This window comes from Octopus bimaculoides, chromosome 9, assembly GCF_001194135.2.
Source record: "Octopus bimaculoides isolate UCB-OBI-ISO-001 chromosome 9, ASM119413v2, whole genome shotgun sequence".
Classification (NCBI taxonomy): domain Eukaryota; kingdom Metazoa; phylum Mollusca; class Cephalopoda; order Octopoda; family Octopodidae; genus Octopus; species Octopus bimaculoides.
In genome coordinates, this window is record NC_068989.1 from 49,248,239 (window position 1) to 49,261,042 (window position 12,804).

At 33.2% G+C, this 12,804-nt stretch overlaps 1 protein-coding gene across 7 annotated transcripts in view; it reads right to left on the reverse strand.

Moving 5' to 3' along the window:
• Positions 1-12,804, reverse strand: part of LOC106868354 (N-acetylated-alpha-linked acidic dipeptidase 2) — a 1,027,134-nt gene that overhangs the window by 749,667 nt on the left and 264,663 nt on the right. For 2 of the 7 annotated variants that reach the window (XM_052970678.1, XM_052970681.1), the window contains exon 3: positions 457-549. The exons of the other annotated variants lie outside the window; for them this stretch is intronic. The gene's annotated coding sequence lies outside the window, so the exon portion shown is untranslated. The remainder of the gene's footprint in view (positions 1-456; positions 550-12,804) is intronic. 7 annotated transcript variants of the gene reach the window in all.

Genomic DNA, 12,804 nt, shown 5'->3' on the forward strand with positions numbered 1-12,804 from the left:
AAAGAAAATGTTGTGTGTGTATATACACACATGCACATGTATGTGTTATTTCTTTAGATAAGGTCATGCTAGAGTAATGCCTTCATGGATTTTTACCAATTATATTAACTTCATTAGTTAGATGGGTACTAATTACCTCAAATGGTTTAAGTTTTAGTAGAGTTATGTCTCTTGACATTTTTACTACAAGACACATGAGGCAAGTCATTCTGCAGCACATGGGACTGTCAGCTTTGGTTAGAAGCTCAAGTGGAAGTAAAACTAAGATCTCAAGCCATCACTGTCTTTCAGTCATATTTATCTTTTGAGATCTAATATTGAGGCAACGAGCCTGGTGTTGCCATCCGGTTTCACCAGTCCTCAGTCAAATCGTCCAACCCATGCTAGCATGGAAAGCGGACGTTAAACGATGATGATGATGATGATGATGATGATGATGATGTTAAACTGGAATACCTAAGAGTAGTCAGCTGCAGTCTTCTACTTCATTTGAGAAGCTCAATGTTGCTCTGCTAAACTGTACCAGTCATATCATTTCTTTAGAGTTATCTACAATGTATTGAATGTAAAACATCAGGTTCTTTAAAACACATCTTCTCCTCCACTTACAACCTATGCAACTTACAACCATCCACACTTACAACCACAAAATATAAAGAAATAAAAGAATAAATAAAAAATTGATTTTCAGATGTTGGGCAGTTGTGTGTGGGATAACTATGGCAGCATCTGGCAATGCAGATTTCCTTCAGATCTAGGCATCCACTACCCGCCACTCTCTCTCTCAATCAATCACTTTCAAGCATCAGTTGCGTTTGATTGAAAATAGTGTTGAAAAATATAAATCTCACATATGACCAGATCAACTCACGACCTGTCAGTCGGAACAGAACTCAGTCATAAGTCGAGGAGAAGTTGTAACATTGTCCTGGTTTCCACTTTTAATAGGGAAACACTTTGACTTTGTTTCAGCATCAACACAACACAGAACATCAATGGATAACTTCAATCAACAAAGGTTTATTATGCCACTTGAATTTCAGGACATAAAAAATCAAATGGATATCAACTATAATAACAAGACATTCAGAAATCAATAAAAGTCTGTAGAAACTCACTGCAGAGGGACAACTGCTAGCACATAAATATAGGAAGATATAAATAGATACACATAAATATGGATAGCTACATGGAGTTATTAATTTAGACATAAACTGAGCTACTGTTGACTGAATCCTATCTATCAAATTTATCTTTTATCTTTTATTTGTTTCAGTCATTAGACTACAGCCATGTTGGGGCACTGCCTTGAAGAATTTTTAATCACATGAGTCAACATCTGGGTTTATTTTTTACAGCCTGGTGCTTATTCTACCAGTCTCTATTGCCGAACTGCGAAGTTACAGGGATATAAACACACTAACACTGGTTGTGATGAAGTGATGCAGAACAAACACAAAGACACACATACATAGATATGTATATATGACAGGCATCTTTCAGTTTCCATTTACCAAATCCACTCACAAGGCTTTGGTTGGACTGAGGATATAGTAGAAGACACTTGCCCAAGGTGTCACACCACAGGACTGAACCCGGAACCATGTGATTGGGAAGCAAACTTCTTACCTCACAGCCAAGGTTGAATATAGATATGAACAGGTGGAACATGTATAAATGTTTTAAAATATTAAGGGCCTGTAAGAATCGGGCTTTTGTTTCAGTTTAACAAATGATAAATCACCCCTCACATAGGTTTTTTGCACAGGGTTGGGAACATGCCCCAAATTTAATACCTGTTTCCCTATAAAGAGGCATGTGAAGGATGTGTGATTAAGAAGTTCATTCAACAGTCACCTAGTTTCAGGTTCAATTCTAATGCACAACACTTTGGGTGTTCTCTACTATAACGCCAGGTTAACCGTTACTTTATGAAAGAATATGGAAGATGGAAAGTAGAAAACCACTGATGTGTGTGTGTGTGTGTGTGTGTGTGTGTGTGTGTGTGTGTTGACATTCAATGCATGCCACCATTTGAGCAAAATGGTGATATGATGTTGACATTCCTTGTTGACAGTCATCCTGTAACGCCAAAGCACTGGATCAAAAAGAAATCCCTTAAAAAAGCAAGTAAATGTTGTTGACAGGGAGAGTCCCTAGCCACATTAAATGAATGAACAAATGGGGGACAATTGGGTGAACTGAGTAATTAAGAATTAATTGTTCATCTCAAACACACAGAAGTAATTACAGTGCATTCAAACTGAAAACATGAATGCATAGCAACATATTGCTAATATCATATTGATGCTGAAGATTCAATCTAAGACATTGCTTGTCCCACACTCCTACATATTACGTCAATAAATTCCCTCTACTTATCCATTACAGAATAAAACCAGAGTTATTAATTTACCAGGATATGTAAAATACATAGAGAATGACTGGTATGAATCACTTATATGAATACATAGACTAATATATTCACTTCTGTAATATAAGCACACAAACACACATATATGCATATATATACATATATAATGTACACACCACACATAATTAAATAAAAACAAGTAGAGTAAATGCAGACAGGGAAAGAAACAGTAAATATCGCAAGATAGCTTTGAACATTGAAGACAGAGACATAACAGTAGATACTGAAGGGGAGGCAGTAGTATTTGATATTAAGAGGATAGCAATTTCAAATTAGTATTTATCCATATTTGCTGTCATAAAAATCAGTTTTATAGTTTTGATGTATAAATACATAAATTTGAATGTAAAGCTTAGAAAGATTTGGGATTTTTTTTTTTTTTTAACTTTATTTCAAAAAGTAAAAAAAAAAAAGGTAGAAAGAAATCTCCAAAACTAACAAAAGAAAGGTAACAAACATAACTTTAATGGATGTTCACATTAAACAATAAAATGAATAACAAAACTATCATCATCATCATCATCATCATCATCATCATGTTAAATCAAAATTAAGTAAAAGAAGCGAAGCAAGAAAAGAAAGTAAGCACTTGTTGTTCACTTTCATGTTTAAATATTTCAAAAACTGTACGAAAGGATTGGCATGTTGTTTGTGTCATGTCAATATCAAAATTTTTATATAACATTTTAACTTCTCTACTCAATTTTTTTTCTATGTGTATGTGTGTGGTACTGTTTTTTTTTTTTTTGCCTTTTCAATTTTTGGAATTTCTGATAATCAATATCATTTAGCATAAGCAAACACTAAAACTAATCTGGATTTTTCGGGAGGGATATATTAAAATAATAAATAAAAAGGAAAACACAATAACCACAACAACAATATTGATAATGCTGTTAGCAGTGATGATGATGATGATGATGATGATAGTTCTATTTGGCAGTGGTAAAGATGATGTTAAAGCAAAGAGAAATAAACAAAATTTTGCAGTATTTGTTTCTACAATACCACCACTACTGCCACTATCCCCACCTCCAAAAGCCCCATGATTATTTATTCAACATGTTTCTTCACAACTTATTGGTAAATTTAATTGGATTTCGGTATTATAGCAAACATATGCTGTACTACATATATTTTATGTTTCAGAACACAAGACAAACGTATACAAACATACACACCTATGTGTGTATGTGTGTGTGTGTGTGTCAAATCAATAATGCTCATCAAAATTGCAAGAATATTGCATTATAGAAACAGTGTATTTCGATTGAATGCTGTTTCTTTGTGAAAGATATAATAATAATAATAATAATAATAATAATAATAATAATAATAATAATAATAATGAATTCAGTATTCCATTAAAGAAAGTGGGCATTTGGCATATAAGGGCGAGAATAGATGAATTGATTCAAGCTTTCATAGCCCTCAGTTTAGAGTTCAAATTCTGTCAACTGTTAACTCAGCCCCTGTTGCTATGAAGATGAGACATTAGCTGTAATTACTTTCTTGCTTGTGAGTCTGAGTGATATCAGAATAGCGTACAATCTGTAGAACTAAGAACAATTCAGCAAAGACAGGGGAAGCAGACTGTAACATTGATACTTTGACTGACAGTGATTTTGATGAAATGAGTGATTTCAAGCTGGAGTTGTATACTGTTGCAGCACAAAACCTATTATACATTCTATGTATGCAGGAGTGACTGTGTGGTAAGTAGCTTGCTTACCAACCATTTGGTTCCAGGTTCATTCCAATTGCGTGGCACCTTGGGCAAGTGTCTTCTACTATAGCCTCAGTCCGACCAAAGCCTTGTGTGTGTATCCTAATTTTTAACTGTGTTTTTTCCGGGTTTTTTTTTACCATGTGTATTCTAGCTTTTGACTGTGTGCATGTCAGTTTTTAACCATGTGCATCTAGGTTTTTAACCATGTGCATCTTAGTTTTTATCCATGAGCATCCCAGTTTTTAGAAGAGGTACAGCATGTTCTCTCCATCAATCATGATCTGATGTGGAGGGCGTGAATTTGAGCTTGAGATCATACTGGTCTGATGAGCAAACTGTGCTACACTTGCCAGAGGGGTACACTTTTTTTATATATTCTTACCTAGGAGTAGTTAACTCGAATACATTAACTCCAGCACTCAACTGGTACTTATTTCATAGATCCAGATATGATAAAAGTCGAAGTTAATCTTGGCAGAATTTGAACCCAGAACATAGTGATGGATGAAACATCAGAAAACATCTCACCTAGAGGGTTAACAATACAGCCAGCTCAAAGTCATTTTCCCCATTAGGCACCAAAAATGGTATTTCTTAATGAAAATAGGAAGTTGTAACACTGAAGCATTTCCAAAAACAATACTGACATATATCTAGTAGTTTCAACTAGGAAATCTAAACCATGTTATACACTGGAATTACCAAAAAGTCAGTACTACACAATGGAAACAACCAATTATTGATGCATATATTTGAATAAATGAATCAGTAATTCAAATGCCGTTAATCCATGACATATAAAATGAAAATGTTTGTTGAACTTAGACCTAATCTACCAAGTGGAATTTTAGTGATAAAAATCTTTTATATCTCTATCCTTTGGCATTTGTTTATCATGACTTTATTGATAGTTTTGAAAATTTATTGCGTTGAATTATTTAGGCTAGTATTTATAGCTGAACAGTTGTGAAGACTGAAGAAATGGTAGAATGCTGAGTTGGCTTTTACAAGCAGCATCAATTGTATTCAAGTTCAAATTACACCAAAAGGTTACTTAACTCTCTCCCTCTTCCTCCTTTTCCCTCTTTCTTTTTCCATCTCTCTCTCTAACTAACTAAGTGCTATGCCTGTTTTATGTGCATCAGTCATCATGGACTCAATGTTAAAATCTCAAGATTCATGATTTTTCTTCGGAAAGATATGACATAGGGTTCCTACTTCTTTCTGCTTGTTTCTTTAGAGTTTACTCATTTAGTCTCCTGCTCTCTCAAGTTTTCTAATGAGGCACAGAGTCCATTTAACCCTTAGACAGCAACTTCATAGTTCCCCAAACTCCTCAATTTCTAAGCTGAACTCTCACAAGTGAATGCAGTTTAATGACTAATCCAAGACTGGAATGCTAGCTAGGGTGCTGAATTCTTTCAAATACTAGATGCAGTGCTACAAGGAGATATGCTTGCACCTTACTTGTTTGCAATTGTATTGGATTGCACAATGCATAATCCAGTGATGAAAACAACAGTGATGAAAACTTTGGTTTCACCAAAGACTGGCAAAGATCTCAGATAGTACCAGCAGTAACCATCACAGACCTGAACTTTGCCGATGATATCTAATAGATCACAAATAGATTTAAATCCTTACAATATCTGCAATCCCTACAATTTTAGTACTTCCCTATAAAAATACACTTCACAAAATTAACCTTGTGTATAGAAAACTTAGTACATAGTAAAGTATAAATATTCCACCCAAAACGTAACATTTTCATATAGTAACCTTATGACCTCCAGTTTTAGAATATCTTATTGAAATTTGAATCTTAACTTCTATTTCTGCAGAGAGGAAATAATTTTTATTTACATAATAACAACTTATGATTCATATGTTAAAGTGCAGCCCAGTGGGAATGAACCCAAACCCATGCTGTTGTGAAACAAACTTCTCAAGCACACAGCCAAGCCCAAGCCTAGGAAAATAAAAATAAGAGGAATGATCTTACTGTAGTATGGAATGTAGCATTTAAAAAGTAATGAAATAGGAAACGTTTTTCCTCAAACAATCTGATGCATGAGAGAAATCAACTTTTTCCAACTAAGGTATGAAATCAGGTGGCTTACTTTCAAGATCTACAACAGATTGAACAGAATTCATTTATTTCTTTTGGAGCAAAAATACGCTACCCCATCATCATCATCATCATCGTTGTTTAACGTCCGCTTTCCATGCTAGCATGGGTTGGACGATTTGACTGAGGACTGGTGAAACCAGATGGCTACACCAGGCTCCAATCTGATTTGGCAGAGTTTCTACAGCTGGATGCCCTTCCTAACGCCAACCACTCAGAGAGTGTAGTGGGTGCTTTTATGTGCCACCGGCATGAAGGCCAGTCAGGCGGTACTGGCAACGGCCACACTCAATTTGCTCTCTTCCTGGTGATTCCATCTATTTCTGTTTCTGGATATTGTTGTGGTTTTTGTTTAGTTCCTGATCAAATCAATGCATGATCAAAGACATTCCGGTCGGTCATGGAATGTCTTTAATCCATTTTTTTTGCATGGCTGTGTGGTTAGGAAGCTTGCCTCCCAGCCACATGGTTTGGGTTCAGGCCTACTGTGTAACAAATTGGACAAGTGTCTTCTGCTATAACCCCAGGCCAACTGAAGCCTTGTGACTGAATTTGGTAAGCAGAAGTGCGTACATGTATGTGTAAGTGCTGGTGCCTCCTAACAGAGAGGAGGGATGACGATGATTTTCTTTATACAATGTCCTTCATTTTGTTCCAAATACGATAGCATGATATGAGGGAGATATAGCTACTATATACTTTATTGGATTGTCTTGATGTTATTGCTGTAGCAAGCTCAGTTAATTCTTCTCTGTGGCACCTCTTGCATATAGGTAACTTATTGGAAGCAATGAGTAGGTCATGAAACTTGGTATGCCTTTCAATCAAATCACTGCACATTAGGTACATGGTACATACTCATTATGCAATAGCTGGCCATGTGAAATGCAGTGTGACAGCTTTAACATGCTACATTTACAATTAAAAATGTGTCACATCTTTAAAACTGGGAAGCAACTGAGGTATTGTTCTCTTCATTAGTCTATAGTCACTAGCCAACCTAAAGCAAAAAATAAAAAAGTAACAATGAAAAAATATCTGGACATGAAAGAAACCCAGTTAATGTCTGCAGTCTGCTCCACCAACACAGGCACATATAACTTATACGCCCAGCCACTCACAATCACAAACTACCACCTATTTTTTCAGACATTAGTGGAAAAATAAACACTTTATATGTATTGGCATTTTTTTATATAATGAATATCAATCTATTTAGGATTATTTGCTTTTGTTTTTGTTTTTAACAAAGCTTTTTGCCTTAATTCTTATGGAGACTAAGAAGAGTTCAGTTTTCATTTGACCATAATCAAGAGATTTTATTACATTTAGCAGTGTAATAAAATCTTAAAAAAAAAAGTTTTCATTAAATTTGTTGCACTAATTTCAAATTTGTATTTTTTTTCTTTTGGCAATGACTAGCTAGGGGTGGGGGGACATGAAAAGAGAACTGCCATCTTAATAGAAGCTAATAGCTTTAACAGCCAATTTCAAACACTATATTAATCTAACACCTTGAATGGATAGTGAAACATTTATTATGCAGAAAATGGATTAATAACAGTTATTTAAAGGCATGCATTTTTTTGTATAAATTTTTTCTTGTAATTATAACAAAACAAAACAAATAAATAATAATGAGAATTTTAATTCTTGAAGGAAAAAAAAAAACAACTAAAAATGAAAATCTTCTATTCGGAAATTTTAAGAAAACGTCACACTTTTTAAAGCATCATAGTTAAGCTTTCAATTTCCAACCAGCCTAAACTTTGACATCTTTGCTTCGATTAATGAAGCTATTGCTCTCAGTTTGTATTTAATTCCCTGTTTTGAAACCTAATTAGTCACTTCATGCTAAACTTTCAAATCGAAATAAGAAGAAAGGAAAACTAGAACAAAAAATAAACTTTTAAGTAACATGTTCTTTGCTTCAAATTGCTGTTGAATTAATTTATATAAAATGCGTGAACAATGGTTACGGGTTTTAACAAGAAATTTGGTTAAAACAATTTATGGACAATTCATCTATAATTTAGATTGGAACAGAAAAAATAAATTCCAGACAGAATGAATTTTTTTTTCTTTGACTTGTTTCAGTTATTAGATTACAGCTGTACTGGGATACTGCCTTGAAGAACTTGAGTTGAATGAATCAAACCCAGTGCTTATTTTGAATTTTTAAAGCCCAGTACTTATTCTATTGATCTCTTTTGCCAAACTGCTAAATTACAGGGATGTAAACACACCAACACTGATTGTCATGTGGTGATGGGGGACAAAGACACACGCACACACACATATGTATATATATTGATATAGATATGAAGAACTTCTTTCAGTTTCTGTACAGTTCTGTCAGATAAAGCACCTTCACTGTACACAGCACATACCTTTTGTGTTGCTTGTGAGGCATTTTTGCCTTTACAGTATTAAAAAACATCAAGTGTCTAAAATACACCTTATAATCTTCCATTGTCATTGCGGTGCAAAATTGATATGAATTAAGTAATTTTAAACTTTCTTTCTCAAGAGATAGTTTGAAGTGTGCACTAACCGGAAATGTAAGCATATTTTACGTGTCGATAAATTTGACATGTTCTAACCTGTTGGAACATGAACGACTAAAAATTGGCATGAACTTTCCAGACAATTCAATGCAATGGTTTGGATTATATTTTGGGGAAAGATTTAAATAAAACAATGTATGTGAAATATTCTTGTAGTTAAAGAAACAATACAAAATTAGGTATTGCATCATCAAAGACTACAACAAGCGACTATACTGTGTAAGTACATGCTAACATGTTTATTAACATTCTACATAGAAACGAAATGCTTTGAAGCTTGCTACTCAATAATTATTCACATTCTACATTTTAGAATTCTCAACTATCACTCTCAGTAATCAGAAGGATGAAACTGAAATGGATTTCCGAAGTGAAAACTTCTCAAATTCCTTCTATGAAGAATAAACTATTATAAATATAATGATATAGTAGAAAATGGTTGAAAAAAAATATATGTCAACTAAAATATTTGTGCCTTATGCTACTAAAAGATTTACAAAGGACATTGAGGTATTAAATATAAGTATATCTATATATTCAAGAAAGACAAGTATGCATAACATAGATTTAACACAGTATCACTGAAGTTTATAGTAATATATGATCAATGAATGTAGAGTAACACAAGAGTATTAAAAAAGAAACATGATATTCACCCATGCATTAAGAAGTTGAGTATAATATGAGAGAAATGGGTAATTGATTGTACCTTTCATTCTTCTGGGATGGGATAAAACAAGTAGTAGTGAAGTCTTGCAGTTGATTAACCAACAACATGGTAAAAAACCTAATTCAGCTCCTTCCTTCATATTCCAACCTTTCCTCATCTAGCATAGAACTGCCTTCCTCACAACTATAACCTCACTCAGTCAAAGTGGTCTTAGTCTTGCAGGCTGCATGGTCACCTCATTGGCTCTCTGCCATGAGAAGTACTCAGTAACCTCTGCAAAGTCATTGGCATTTAGTAAGGCATCCAGCAATAGAAATTATGCCTAAGTAGACACTGGAGTACAGTGCAGTCCTCTGACCCATCCAATTTTATCACTGGTATTATCTTTACACTCATCATCTACTAGCGTACATCTTCCATGCCAACATTGAAGATAGACTCTAATAGATGATGATGATAATAAAGATAATGATGATGATGATGATGATAACTCCCACACTAAGATAATGGGTCAGTATAGTTAACCCATATTCAGTGTATGCACCAATTATGGACAACCTTTCTTGAGAAGGAGGCATGGCACACTATCTGTCTGGTTGCACTATAAAAGATTTCAAGGTAATTTTCATTAGGTGTGCCATTCAGAAAGTCTTGCAGACTGCAAGATGCCTATGGTTAAAAAAAAAAAACAAACAAAACTGGCACTCCGTTGGTTACAATAGGGGTTCCATTTGTTCGAATCAATGGAACAGCTTGCTCAGGAAATTAATGTGCAAGTGGTTGAGCAATCCACAGAAACACGTAATCTCAGGTAGATTCTGTGTTACAGAATGTGACAAGACAAGCCCTTTGAAATACAGATAACTACTCATTTTTGCTACCTGAGTAGACTGAAGCAACATGAAATAAAGTGTCTTGCTCAAGAACACAACATGCCACCAGGAATCTAACCCACAATCATATAATTGTGAGCCGAATATCCTGATCATCTTTTCCATGCACTTATAGTGTGTGTGTGTGTGTGTGTGTGTGTGTGTGTGTGTGTGTGTGTGTGTGTGCTCATGTGTGTATCAAGAAAAAAGTGAGAAAGCTTCTATTTTTCTTTTTCTTGAAAAAAATGATATATAATGTTGATATATTTGGACATAGTCATAATTAATATAGCCTATAAACAAACTCATTGGTCGTTAGTCTTAGAATAAATTTCACTTCTTTCTCTCTCCAGAACATTTGACATTTATGTTCCCCAAAATAAAATTTTGCTGCAAAAAGGAAGGGAAGTAAAATATATTTGAGTCAAATACCAGCTGGTGAGTTTGTTTATTAATTTATTAATTATGACTCTTCCCAAATATAAAAATATTAGTTTCAGCGCTCAGTCTTAGATCAAAATTCTTGCAAAGCATATTTAAAATCAAAACACAATGATATTCATACAAGACTAGGTGAATGGACAATTTGTTTATCCAATATAGGTTATACAAAGAGGCTCAGAAACCATCTTGTCAGCTTTGCTAATGCGATTTGCAGAAAAACAATAATGTATTCCTTTAAAATATAATACTACAGAGATATTGCAGGCTTCAATGTTTTGATTTAGAAGATCGATTGTGGGTTTTTTCATCATCTCTTTCAATAAGTTTTAGTTTTTTGTTTTATTACCTGATGTCTCTTCATTTTGTCAACTGCTTCTATTTCAATTATTTCCTGTTCTTTTTCTTTCTTCTTTTAAAATATTTCATCGATGCTGTAGTAATGCTGTCAATATTGAGGGTTTTGTTTTTCATGTATTTATTTTTTGCTCATATGTAATATTGTATTTTCCAGGATTTCTTAATTTCAGAATTCTCACTAGATTTCAAAAGACTTGCGGCAGTTCTTTTTTTGTATTTTATAGCAACAACTATATCACTATTATTTTTCACTGTTGTTACACTACTACTGCTATTGGTTAACTAACTACACAACATACTAGAAGGAAAAAAAAACAACATTTCATTAATCAAAAAAATATAAACATGAAATATTTACATCATTTGCCTATACACATTACTTACACACACACACACACAAATGAATATTCTCACCTAACTAATAATGTTCGAAAATATATACACTGAAAGTGAATGCACAAAACACACATTTTTATGATGCAAGTTGCCATAAAACAAGAATAATAAATTTAAATACTATAAATTTCTGAAAATCTCACAGAAGAACAAGCTATAAATGTATATAAATACCAAGCCAGACATCAACTTGAGGAAAATATAGTGAAAGAAATAAGCACCCACAGACACATTCATTCATTCATTCATTCATTCGCTCTTCTTTTTCCTTGTTGTGCTGGAAATTTCTCTAATTTTAACTCCTATATAGGATGCTTTAGCAGACACTCTAATTGGCAGCCAGGGGGTGTAAAAAAATAATAAATAAAAGTAAAATACCAAATGATGAGAAGAAATCTAGTTGTACTATTCAATAACAAAAAGTACCTAAATAAGAAAAAAGTAGATTTTTATTTTGTTCTCAGATTGAAATCAGATGCATTCAGTTTTGGAGATGCTTTTTAAAGAGTAAATCTGGTTAAGGGAAAATGGTAACATTTTGACATTAGACTCAAGTAATGACACAAAGTTAAATTGGTTAAAAAATATAATACACATTTACCATTAGTTATATATACAAGCAGAAGAGTAACTGAACTTATTTAGTTTACTGTTTATTTTGTTTTTAATTTAAATGTGTTATTTGTTGTTGTTCTTGGAGTTGTTAAAATTTATACAAAACATCCAAATACATTTGAATTTCATAATTATTTTCAAATTCAGAATCATAACTTTTCTGATTTTTTTCCTTTTCCTTCTTTTCTTTATTTTAATTTTTGAATCTGCACACATATATGTATGTATGTAAACAAATACACACACTTTCATATTCATACACACACACACACACACACACACACACACACAAATACACATATATGTATAACATGTCAAAAGGAGAAGTGATAATGAAATTTAGATGAATTCTTTACAAATTATTTTGCTGTTATGATATTAAAACTTATTAAGCTTGGAAACAAATGCATGAATAGTATAAATTGTACAAGTGACTGTATAAGAAATTATATATAGGTACAGCACTGATTTTCTGGAAACTGAAGGTCCAATACCTCCTTTAACCAGGAAAAATTAGGAAAATTATATATATATAGATAATTATAAACATATACATATATATATGTGTATGTATATATATATATATATATAT